Source organism: Aedes albopictus, chromosome 2, assembly GCF_035046485.1.
Source record: "Aedes albopictus strain Foshan chromosome 2, AalbF5, whole genome shotgun sequence".
Classification (NCBI taxonomy): domain Eukaryota; kingdom Metazoa; phylum Arthropoda; class Insecta; order Diptera; family Culicidae; genus Aedes; species Aedes albopictus.
The window spans coordinates 297491532-297502330 of record NC_085137.1 but is presented as its reverse complement, the minus strand read 5'-3'; the positions used below and the strand labels follow the sequence as shown (position 1 = coordinate 297502330).

At 38.3% G+C, this 10799-nt stretch overlaps 1 protein-coding gene across 4 annotated transcripts in view; it reads right to left on the bottom strand.

Annotated features, from left to right (window-relative positions):
- Positions 1-10066, bottom strand: part of LOC109423771 (folliculin-interacting protein 2) — a 53173-nt gene extending 43107 nt beyond the window's left edge. For all 4 annotated transcript variants that reach the window (XM_062852114.1, XM_062852115.1, XM_062852116.1 and 1 more), the window contains exon 1: positions 9897-10066. The gene's annotated coding sequence lies outside the window, so the exon portion shown is untranslated. The remainder of the gene's footprint in view (positions 1-9896) is intronic.
- Positions 10067-10799: the final 733 nt, after the last annotated feature.

Genomic DNA, 10799 nt, shown 5'->3' with positions numbered 1-10799 from the left:
TTAATAAACATTCAAAAACTACCCAAAAAACAAAACTAACCATGAATAGCATGTAATCATATGATGATGTACCGTTATTCATATATCTTTACAAAGATAATGATTTTTGATAGCTAAATTCACTGTGTTTTTCACTCAGCACTCCACAAACTCATTTTTTATATTTGATAAAAAAAATCAATGTTTTGCTATGAAAATTCGATCTGGTATATTTCACAAGGCTTCTTTCATCATGCTCATACTCCTGAGATTTCAATATGTGATTTTTTTTTAAAGATTTGATGTATTTTTCAGGGCATTATCAAAGTTACCCCAAAATGAAAATCTGATTCTCGCTCATATGGAAAACTAAAAGTCACCCAAAGTATTTAAGATTATCGAATCTTTCAGTTGCAATTGATAACTGATACCCCAGTACTTGTTTTAAAAATATAAAACTAGAGGAAATACTGTTACATGGAAAAATATTAAGAAAACGCGCTGAAAAACTATCAAAGTTACCCCGTTTTACGGTATGCTACTTTGCACAACACTAAAGTAATAGTCCATTATTCAATAAAGAAGCATAATAACTAACTAAAATGTAACTTTGTGATTCTGATATTGTGCGTTGCATGAAAAACACAATTATGGCGACTACTTTGCAAGACCTTATAGTCTTCTTCATCAGAAAGTCAACAAATCCTGAGGCAACTCCGGCAAGCGAGATGGCACCAGCTAGGAGTATCTCCAGCACATCAGGAACGATGCCAGTAAGTTCCTGATTATGGTATACTGTTCATGCTTGGTAATTGGCAACTGAGATGGTACACGATTAGTTAACTATGCACAAGTGACAAGTCGGATGACACTGGAAACGGCGGATGGGCTAATGTCGCCGCTATCTACCGTCCCATAAATCGTAGCATGGCCTTAAAATATGTTCCTAATCTGTACCCAGCCTATGCAACTAACTGGGTGGAAGTAGGTTTAGATGAACACTCCTGATTAGCGCTGATCCGGTTCTGAACCCAGTCCCCTTAAGGGCCTGGGCCAACCCTCTGGTAGCCTCCCTGCTTACATAGACAACCACTAGGATCCTTGGCGACTACTTCATTTGCAGTGAGGGATAGCGGCTCTAAGGAGGACCCAGCAGACATAACTTCGAAATTCATCAAATGTAACTGCGTGATCGAGAGAGAAGTAACAGAGGAAGCGACGTTGAACCCGTTCGCGCGTGGTGGTTTGGCTAGATCGCCACTACGAGGGGCTGGTGCACCCACCAACGAGCAGACGGCAGGAACTTCAACGAGTGGAGCACAAGGCGGCGCAGCGCCGGCCGAGGAAGCACAGAGCGGGCTACCAAAGATGTCGGTAGTTGATCTTCTGGTCGAAGAGCAGAATGCGGTTGACGCGAGCAAAGAGGAACGGTCTACCCAAACGGACAGCTTCCACTTTGCGGACAATGTGACGATGCAACACGAAACCATGCTGCTCACCGAGTCGTAGCGGAGATGTCAAACCGACCTACGGCTCGAGCTGCATGGTCGAAGCCTGTTGATAAGACGCGACCCAAGAAGCGTCCGACAGACACGTACGTTGAAATGCTGAGGGCCGTGCGAGGTGAAAACCGCCTCTTACCGCTGGACGCAGATGTAAAAAGCAGCCGGCGCACCAGGACGGGAGAGATGATGCTAGTGCTAAAGAAAGAGGCGACCAAGAAAGACACCTCCTACAAAGCACTAGCTCAAGAGGTACTGGGCGAAAAAGTACAGGTATGAGCCCTAACGGCAGAGGCGACTCTCCAGTGTAAAAACCTGGACGAGATTTCTGCCGCAGAAGGGCTCACAGCCGCACTTAAACAGCAGTGCGAGGTAGATGTACTTAAGTGCATCAATCCGCCTGCGAAAGGGCCCAGCTGGCACGCATATCGCCACGTTCACGTGGAGGTCCAAGTATCAGACGATATTGCAGGTTACACAACTAAACATGAACCATTGTGAAGCCGCACAACAGTTGCTGTGGAAGTCAGTCTCGGAGTCAAGTACAGACGTCGCTCTACTAGCGGACTCCTTCCGCATCCCCCACCCCCGATAACGGGAACTGAGTAGCGGATAAGCCAAGCTAGCGACGATCTGTACAACCGGTCGTTTCCCGATCCAGGAAATAATTTCCAGGTCGTACAAGGGCCTCCCAGTAGCGAAGATCAATGGGGTGTACTACTGTAGTTGTTATGCCCAACCCAGGTCGCCGATAGATCAGTTCTCAGCAATGCTAGATGCGCTAACAAGCGCACACAACGATTCGGACATGCAGGCTCCCCCGCATGTCTGGAATGCGCAGACTGCGGAGCATGTGCTCTTTAAATGCTCACGCTTTGTGGAGCAAAGGTCGAGTATGCAGGAGATACGCCGTAGAGATATCACTCTGGACAATATTGTTGAAAGGATGTGTACGGGGGCGGACAAGTAGGACTCCGTTTCAGGGGAGAGAGGACAACTTAAGGCGCTAGCTGGTGGAACGCTTACCAATTGAGAGTACTCGTACGGTACCCCTACCTCCCCCCCCCCTTCACGAAGTCATCCCTAAAGGGCGTACCGCAAAGGTAAGTAATGAGTTTTTAGTGGATCGATCCCCACATAACCCGAGGAACCACATCTTGGGTACCGTGATTTCGGGTGAAATTGATCAGTGGGGTGAAATAGATCAACGTGAGGACCATTTCTATTTGTTAAAAATAACGCTTTAAACTTAAAACAATTTGTAAAAAATATTCTTCATCTGATTCGAGAGTTATTGGATGATGAGTTTACATGTTTTACAGCCAAATAGACACATATTTCTGCATAAAATTCGATATTTTCCGAAATTGCGTGTTGGGCAAACTTTAAAGACACTTTCAAACTTTTGTTACCGTAGCTGTATCGCAAATGTAATGAATATTTGAATAAATGTTTCTAGCTGCCAAGTATTCGTTAAACCCGATTTCGTCATCAAAAGTTCTATAAATATTGAAGTTTATGCATAAAATTGTACTTTCCCGGAAGTTATCACATATTTAGTATGTAAATTGCATACTTTCAGGCGTTTTCTAAAGATTTTTTTAACTTCAAACTTAAATAATTAAAAATTTAGTTAACTTGTAAAAGTTTTGCAAAGCTTTTCGCATTCCGGGGTGGTCAATTCAGGAGGGAAAAATATTTTTGCAATATCTCATCGTAATAGGCTGTTTTACCTCACGCAAATCTGACAGGAAAAGGCCTACTTTCCCACACCAAATTAACAGTGCTGTAATGGTTTATTACAGCACTGATTTGCGTTGCGTAATGAACCATTACAGCACTGTTTTCAGTTTTGGTCAACTTCTTGATGCTTTGTGGACGCAGTTTTGAAAAATTGTGACAACTGCACAGTATAACCTGTTATGTTCAGATTTTCTTTAACATGGCTATGAACATCAGTGTACAGTTTGATGAAAAAGTTTTGTTAAAAACTATCCTCAAGGGTAATTTATGAAATTGCAAAAAACGTTGTACGCAACTCGGTGCAGATCTCGATTTTTCCAGCACTCGTCGTAATAAATGTACGACTCGTGCTGGAAAAATCGTCATTCTGCACCTTGTTGCGTAAACTACTATTTCAGCGTTTACAAAAACATTTCACTGACTGATCAATTTCACCCCGAAATTAAAATTTTTGATTTTTTATTTCAAATGTTATTTTTTGTTATAAAATGATTAGCAGTAGAATTTTTAACCTCGTTGACTGATGAAAACCATGGTTGTATTTGTTTTAAAACATTAAATTTAAACATATCGTTAAGTATTCAAAAATCAGTCGCCACAAACTACGAAAACTGATCAATTTCACCCGAAATCACGGTATCTGATTAGCAGATTTTCTCATTCTATAAAAAAAAAACCTTCCGGGCAAATGGGAAGGTGTGCAGTAGACCTGTTCCCTTTTTTTGACTTACCAGTGTCACATAAAATTATCAATCCACATGCAAAAACAAGTCTTCAGTCCAAAAATGAGCCAAATTGCTAAAGGTTTATAGGTGTATCAAATCGATTTCGTGTTTTTTTCGAGCATTTTCACGAAAATGTTCTCAAACATCCAGAAAATTGCTCCGAAAAGGTACCGAAATTACCGTTAAAATATAATTAGAACAATACTCCACAACTTTGCCAAAGAAACAATGGTGTTTACAGTGCCATGGAGGGGGGGGGGGGGCAGGGCCCCGGGCCCCCACATTTTAGGGGCCCCCACAAAAACTCACTTCAAAATTAAACAAGAAAAAAAGTAGTACGTGAAACTTCTCTTGATTTGATTTTTGAACTTCACATAATTGTCTACTTAATGTGTTGTGTTTTTTTAGAAAGACTGCATCATTTGTTCAGTCATTAAAAAAAAAAAAATTTTAGGGTAGGACGGGGCAAGATGGCCACCCGGGGCAAGATGGCCACCCGGGGCAAGATGAGCACCCCTCCGTTTTACTACTTTTATGATGAATTTTGCCCAAACAACTTTATAATCCGTTAGAATAACGTTCATCCTGTTTGTAAACCTGATAAAAGATACTTCATAAAGAACGATTGAAAAAAATATCGTCAAATTAGTCAATAGCATCGATTTTTAGCATTTTCTTATAAGAAATCAGCAGAAAAAAATAAGGTTTTTATGTCAGGATCAAAATTTTACCATAATTCTGGTTATCAGCCAACGATACTAGCTTACTGCAAAGCATTTTAATTTACATTAGAAAATATTTTCTAAAAACAAACATTAAAATTTATTCAATTTTAGTTATTTACCTATAGTGGGGCAAGATGAGCACCCATTACTCCCCATCAAGGGAATATAGAAAATATTTAGAAATTATTGTAATCCACTCAATAGTGCCGAACATAGGTTTCCGTAACCTCTGCAACTATTTGGTTGCGCAAATTCCTAAAAATAAGCAACTTAATAATCGTTTATTGTTTTTCGGGTCATTTTGTATAATGTATTATGAAACCGCATTTTTTAAATAATCGAAAAAAAAATGATAATTTTAGAACGTGATACCATAGCTATAAACAAGGTTCACTATATCAATCACTGTATGGCCAATTTATTGTTAAAATATTGGGATTTTAATGAAGTGCTCTTCTTGCCCCGTAGGGGTGCTCGTCTTGCCCCGTAGCATGTTCGAACTGACCATAAAACATCTTTTTTGTTTAGTCAAATAAATCATACTCATTGTGAATTTTGAACCCTCCCATGTTTATGGGTGATAGAAAACATGATATAGAAAGGAACTACTGAGAGGTATTTTGAAAATTTGTGTTAACTTTCAATAAACTCAACGTGATCCTTAGGGTGCTCATCTTGCCCCGCCCTACCCTACTCCAAAACTGATTAACATTTATTTTTATTTGTGCAATTCTTCAAGATAACTTACCAGAAGTCCAGAATAGAAGCATTCGACTGAATTCTAGAGATGTCTCTCGAGAATTCAGTCGAATGCTTCTTTTCTGGACTTCTGGTAAGTTATCTTGAAGAATTGCACAAAACTCTAAAAATTGAGGTGTCATAAAGCTCCTGCCAGATTTTTTTCTGTCTAAAGGTATCGAAAACATATTGAAGAAATTTTCAACAGAGTTCTTGAAAAAGTTAAAGATTTTTTTTCGAAATTTAGAAGTACCTTTGGAACTCTTAAGTTTCATTTTACGTACACAGCTTACGACTAACTCTAATAGGAGCAAACTAAAAGGTTTTACGAGATTTTTTAGAGGAAATCTAGCATGAATTTAAGGCAGTTAATTTTGAAGAGTTTCAGTCAAAATTTCTTGAGTTGGGAGATTTGATTACTGCAATAAGAATGAATCCATGGTAAAATTCTGATAAAATCATAAGATTCCTTGAGAAAAAGGAGAAGAAATTTGTGGAGAAATTGACTGAAAAATTTGTCCGAGCTTTCCGCTAAAGTTTTTCAAGATATTTAAAAGAAAATGTTATTGAAAAATAAATCAGAAATTCTATCAGAAACTTATCATGTATTCCCGCCAAAAGTTTTTCAGCATTTTCAATAAGAGTTTCTTCTGGAATTCCTCTTTTATTTTAGAGTCTTGTGGAAAATTCTTTTAGAAGGTAGCCAGAACTCTCCCTATTAGTCACGTTAGAACAAGCTTTTGTTAAGTTTTTATTCTTTGTGGTGATCGAACATCAACTTCTCCAGAGATTGCAGCAGGGTTCCCCTAGAAATAATCCCAAAAACTATAAATTTCCCAAAAACGACAGCACAATCGGTAGGATTGTGCTACAAATTTAATCCTCCTAAGATGTTAGGCTAAGCGCACCACGATGGCGTAGTGCTCGTTCAGCGAGCCTGTCTGAGTTATATTGACCTTAACATTCTACTACAACAATTTTCGTTAAAAGTCATGTAAATTTACATTGTTTTACGTGACTAATTTAATTAGCTGTTGTTCCTATGTATTACGAACATTTCATCCATATATCATTTTATTGTAGGAATCATTTTCATTGACTAATTATCAAAAGTTTGCCACGTTGATACTAAAAATTGTACAGAGTTGCCAGCACGAAATAAAACAAATTTACCCATGATTTTGATAATTAGTCAATGAAAACGAATTCCTACACAAAAACGATGTATGGACGAAATGTTCGTTACACATAGGAGCAATAGCTAATCAAGTTAGTCACGTAAAATGATAGGGCGATTCACTAAACTGATTAAACGTCGCTATCACCAAGGACGTCTTTGATTATTTCATTCGCAAAATCATGAAACATTTCAAATAAGTAGAAAATCATGGCTTACGCAGCGATTTAATCTGTTTGATGAGTACTCCTATTGTAAAATTACATGACTTTTATGTCATGTCATGTGTCAAAAATATAGTGTTTTTTTCGTGACTTTTCAACTAAAATTGTTGAATAACTTCCGAAATACGCAGTTTAAACACCGTAGTGTCTTTGGCAAAGTTGTAGAGTATTGTTCTAACTATAATTTAACGGTATTTTCGGCACCGTTTTGGAGCAATTGTGTGGATTTCAGAGTAAATTTCTGTGAAAAAGGTTAAAAAACACAAAATCGATTTGATACACTTTTAAATCTTTATCGATTTGTCTCATTTTTGGATTGAGGACATATTTTTGCATGTGGATTGATAACACTAGTTTACAGCATTTTTGAACTCGATAAGCTGATGATCATTTTTGGTGTAGAATCATGCCCTGAGTTCGAAAACGTGAAAGAAAAAATTACAGTAGAGCGGAAATTTTTTCGACTTTCCATACAAGATTGATGATTTGAAATCGATTTTTGTTCTATTTTTAAGCAAAGTCGCTCATTTCACACATCTCATTCTCCGTAATCAATGCTCCAATTGAGCTGAATTTTATACTGTAACTGGCTTACATATGATATGTCAAATAAACGTTGAGAAAGAATTTTTAAATTGTTTTTTTCTTATTGAAAAAGTTACATTTCTTCATATATTTTCGGAAATTTTGCTGGAGATCGTCCCTAAAACTTGCCAATATCTTGAATCATCAATCTGACGCTAAACCTGCATTCAGATGACCGAATGGTATTATATTAGCTCTAAATTTATGGAAAAGATTCAAAATTGGTTGAACAAAACGCAAGATATTTGAATTTTAGTAAATTCCATACTTTAAAAAGTTGTAAAACTCGATATTGAGCTAAATCTCAAAAACTGTTCTACTTATTTTTTTTGAAGCGCGGTTTCGAAATCAGCACTGAATTGCGCTTCAAAAATTCACTCACTTTCGGTTTATTTTGTAAAGGGGCTGTCCATAAACCACGTGGTCATTTTTTTGAGACTTCTCAACCCCCCCCCCCCCCCCGCGTGGTCATTAGTCCATACAAAAATTTGTTATCGTCCATACAAAATGGTCATTGGCCGAACCCCCCCCCCCTCATGACCACGTGGTTTATGGACAGCCCCAAACTAGTGTATTAATTTGATGTGTCACGGAGAATCAGTGAAAAAAAGTTTCAAAGTAACCAAAGTAAGTCCTCAAACATCACCATCATTGAATCATCAACGAAAACAAGCCTTTTTGTGAACGACCTGCTTTTATTCACGGTTCTCACAAACAATGGGGCACGTTCGGTGTAGTACTAGATTTGTAGTAATGAGCTGAATTTTAGTATAGTGAGAAGGTCAATTCTCCGTTTCTGCAATGAAATGATGCAAAAAACGTGGGTATTATGATTCCTTGCCTAATTTGATGCTGTTTGAGCAAAACTTTGGATAACTATGTTGTTTATGTTGCAAGAAATGAAGAAAACAACAACACTGTTGCCCAAAGTTTTGCTCAAACAGCATCAAATTAGGCAAGGAATCATAATACCCACGTTTTTTGCATCATTTCATTGCAGAAATGGAGAATTGTCCTTCTCACCATACTAAAATTCAGCTCATTACTACAAATCTTGTACTCCACCGATCTGTCCTATTGCTGATTGAAATTCAAGCTGAAACAATATTAGCTTAAAGCGAAGAAGCCACACATTTGCTTGGGAGTCCATATCGCCAGGGATCGGGCGGAAAAGTAATTGTAATTGTAATTTATTAATTATACGTGCCCCTGTTAATTACACTTTTAGTTAGGTTAAGGAATAAAAAGAAAAGAAGAGAATGCAAAGAGAAAAGAGCAAAATACATAATGAATATAGGGTGACGAAGGGTATTATCGGCAGCTTTGTTCTCTTCATCATGGGGGGTTTTTGTGGGCCAAATTGCCTGAAATCTAGGCATATAACTCAGTTTGGTTGGGAAGGATTTGCGGCCAACTCTGAGATTAATAGGATTCAAAAAACCCCCCTTGACGAAAAGAACAAAACTGCCGGAAATACATAAGTTCCCCTATGTTAATCCTGGTTGACAGCATTTTTGTAACAAAAAATCGTAAAAATGCCTAGATATTGAGCAGGTATACCTTAGAAGGCGAGTTTTTTGCCAACCTCGCTGCATTAGCATATTACTTCTTCTTCTTCTTTTCTGGCCAACTAGCACCGTTCGGCGCTAGTTGTGTTTTACGTCGGCTGGGTCTAGGAGCTAAGCCTTAATTTCGACGCCCAGGGAGACAGCCACCAAACCTGAGAACCGGGAGCGGGACATTTGGCATAAAGTCATTTGGCATAAGGTCGTTTGGCATAAGGTCACTAGGACATAAAGACATAAGGCATAACGGTCATTTGGCATAATGGACATTTGGCATAACCGTAATGCACCCTTCTTTATTATGCCAAGTGTCCATTATGCCAAATGACCGTTATGCCAAATGACTTTATGTCAAGTGACCTTATGCCAAACGGCCTTATGCCAAATGACACAGACCCCTGAGAACCTACATATCGAACCCATCAACACATGTGCCAGGACCTACGGTTTTACTTCCTATCCGAGGCAAGACGTGATCACGGATTTTATGTCTTTAAACCCTTCCGTCCAGAATTACTCAGCGAATGAAAATTGTTCAACTGTTTCGTCGAATTACAAGAAACCATACATACAGCCTTATAAAGGTGATGTTGATAGAACTAATTGAATGCACAAAAATAATAAGTCAATTGGCACAGGAGAGTTTTGCGAAAATGAAGGGAACTTTCCTTGAATGGATGATAAAGGAAGTTTATGGGAGACAGAAGAGACCCATACATTTTTACATACCCGAATTCGTTTCGATTTATAGGGTAAATTTTGTTTTTTTTTTTTTGTAGGTGCGTAATAAGTGCAATTAGAATTCCACAATTTGTTCGAGAAGATTGTTACAAGCGATTATTTGCATGATAGTTGTTGGCAGATTTTGTCCCAGTGTTTGTCGAACTCAAACGCTGCTTTTCATCCGGAAAGATTCGCGGAGCTGATCCTTACTTGACGCACAATTCACTGGATTTGATGCACAATTTGTTATTCAAAGAATTAAGTAAACCATAAAACACTATCCACTACACAAAACACTTAAATTAATCCGAAAAAATCGTATTTTTTCCGAAACAAAACAACGCACCCGCGACGAACCGAACGCGGAAAACAAAACCAAAAATCAAGCATAACTTTTCAATCCGACGTAACTCGAGAATGTAAACAAATGCGGGTTAAGGGGCTGTCCATAAACCACGTGGTCATTTTTTTGGGACTTCTCAACCCCCCCCCCCCCCCCCCCCCCCCCCCGCGTGGTCATTAGTCCATACAAATTTTATTTTTCGTCCACACAAAATGGTCATTGGCCGAACCCCCCCCCCCCCCCCTCATGACCACGTGGTTTATGGACAGCCCCTAACTGCTGCATGCATGATTCATAAAGCAAATGGAAGAATCCATATCACTGTTTGATGATTTATTGCTTAATTTGTTTAACTAAGCATATTATTCGAAACGACGTATCTAACTATTTTGATGTTTACAACTTTACTGATAGATACACCGTTTTGATATATGAGAAAACCAAACGACGTATCTAGTTAAAATCAAAAGTAACAGATACACCAAACTGGCACCATACAAAAGCGACGTATCTGGCATGACGTATCTCTAACCAACCCGGTGTATGTGTATTTTTATCAAAATTCATTGTGAAAATGATATGGGATTAGTAGGTTTTGTTTCTTACCTAGTGCGTGCTATATCCCTGGTGATGTTAAGCACGAAAAAACTTATGAAAAGTATTTTTATAAAAAAACTATTTTAGTGAAATGGTCGTCAACATTGACCATGAATTTACTCAGATCAGTGAAAAAGTTAGATACGTCGATTTGAAAAATTATGCTTGAAATG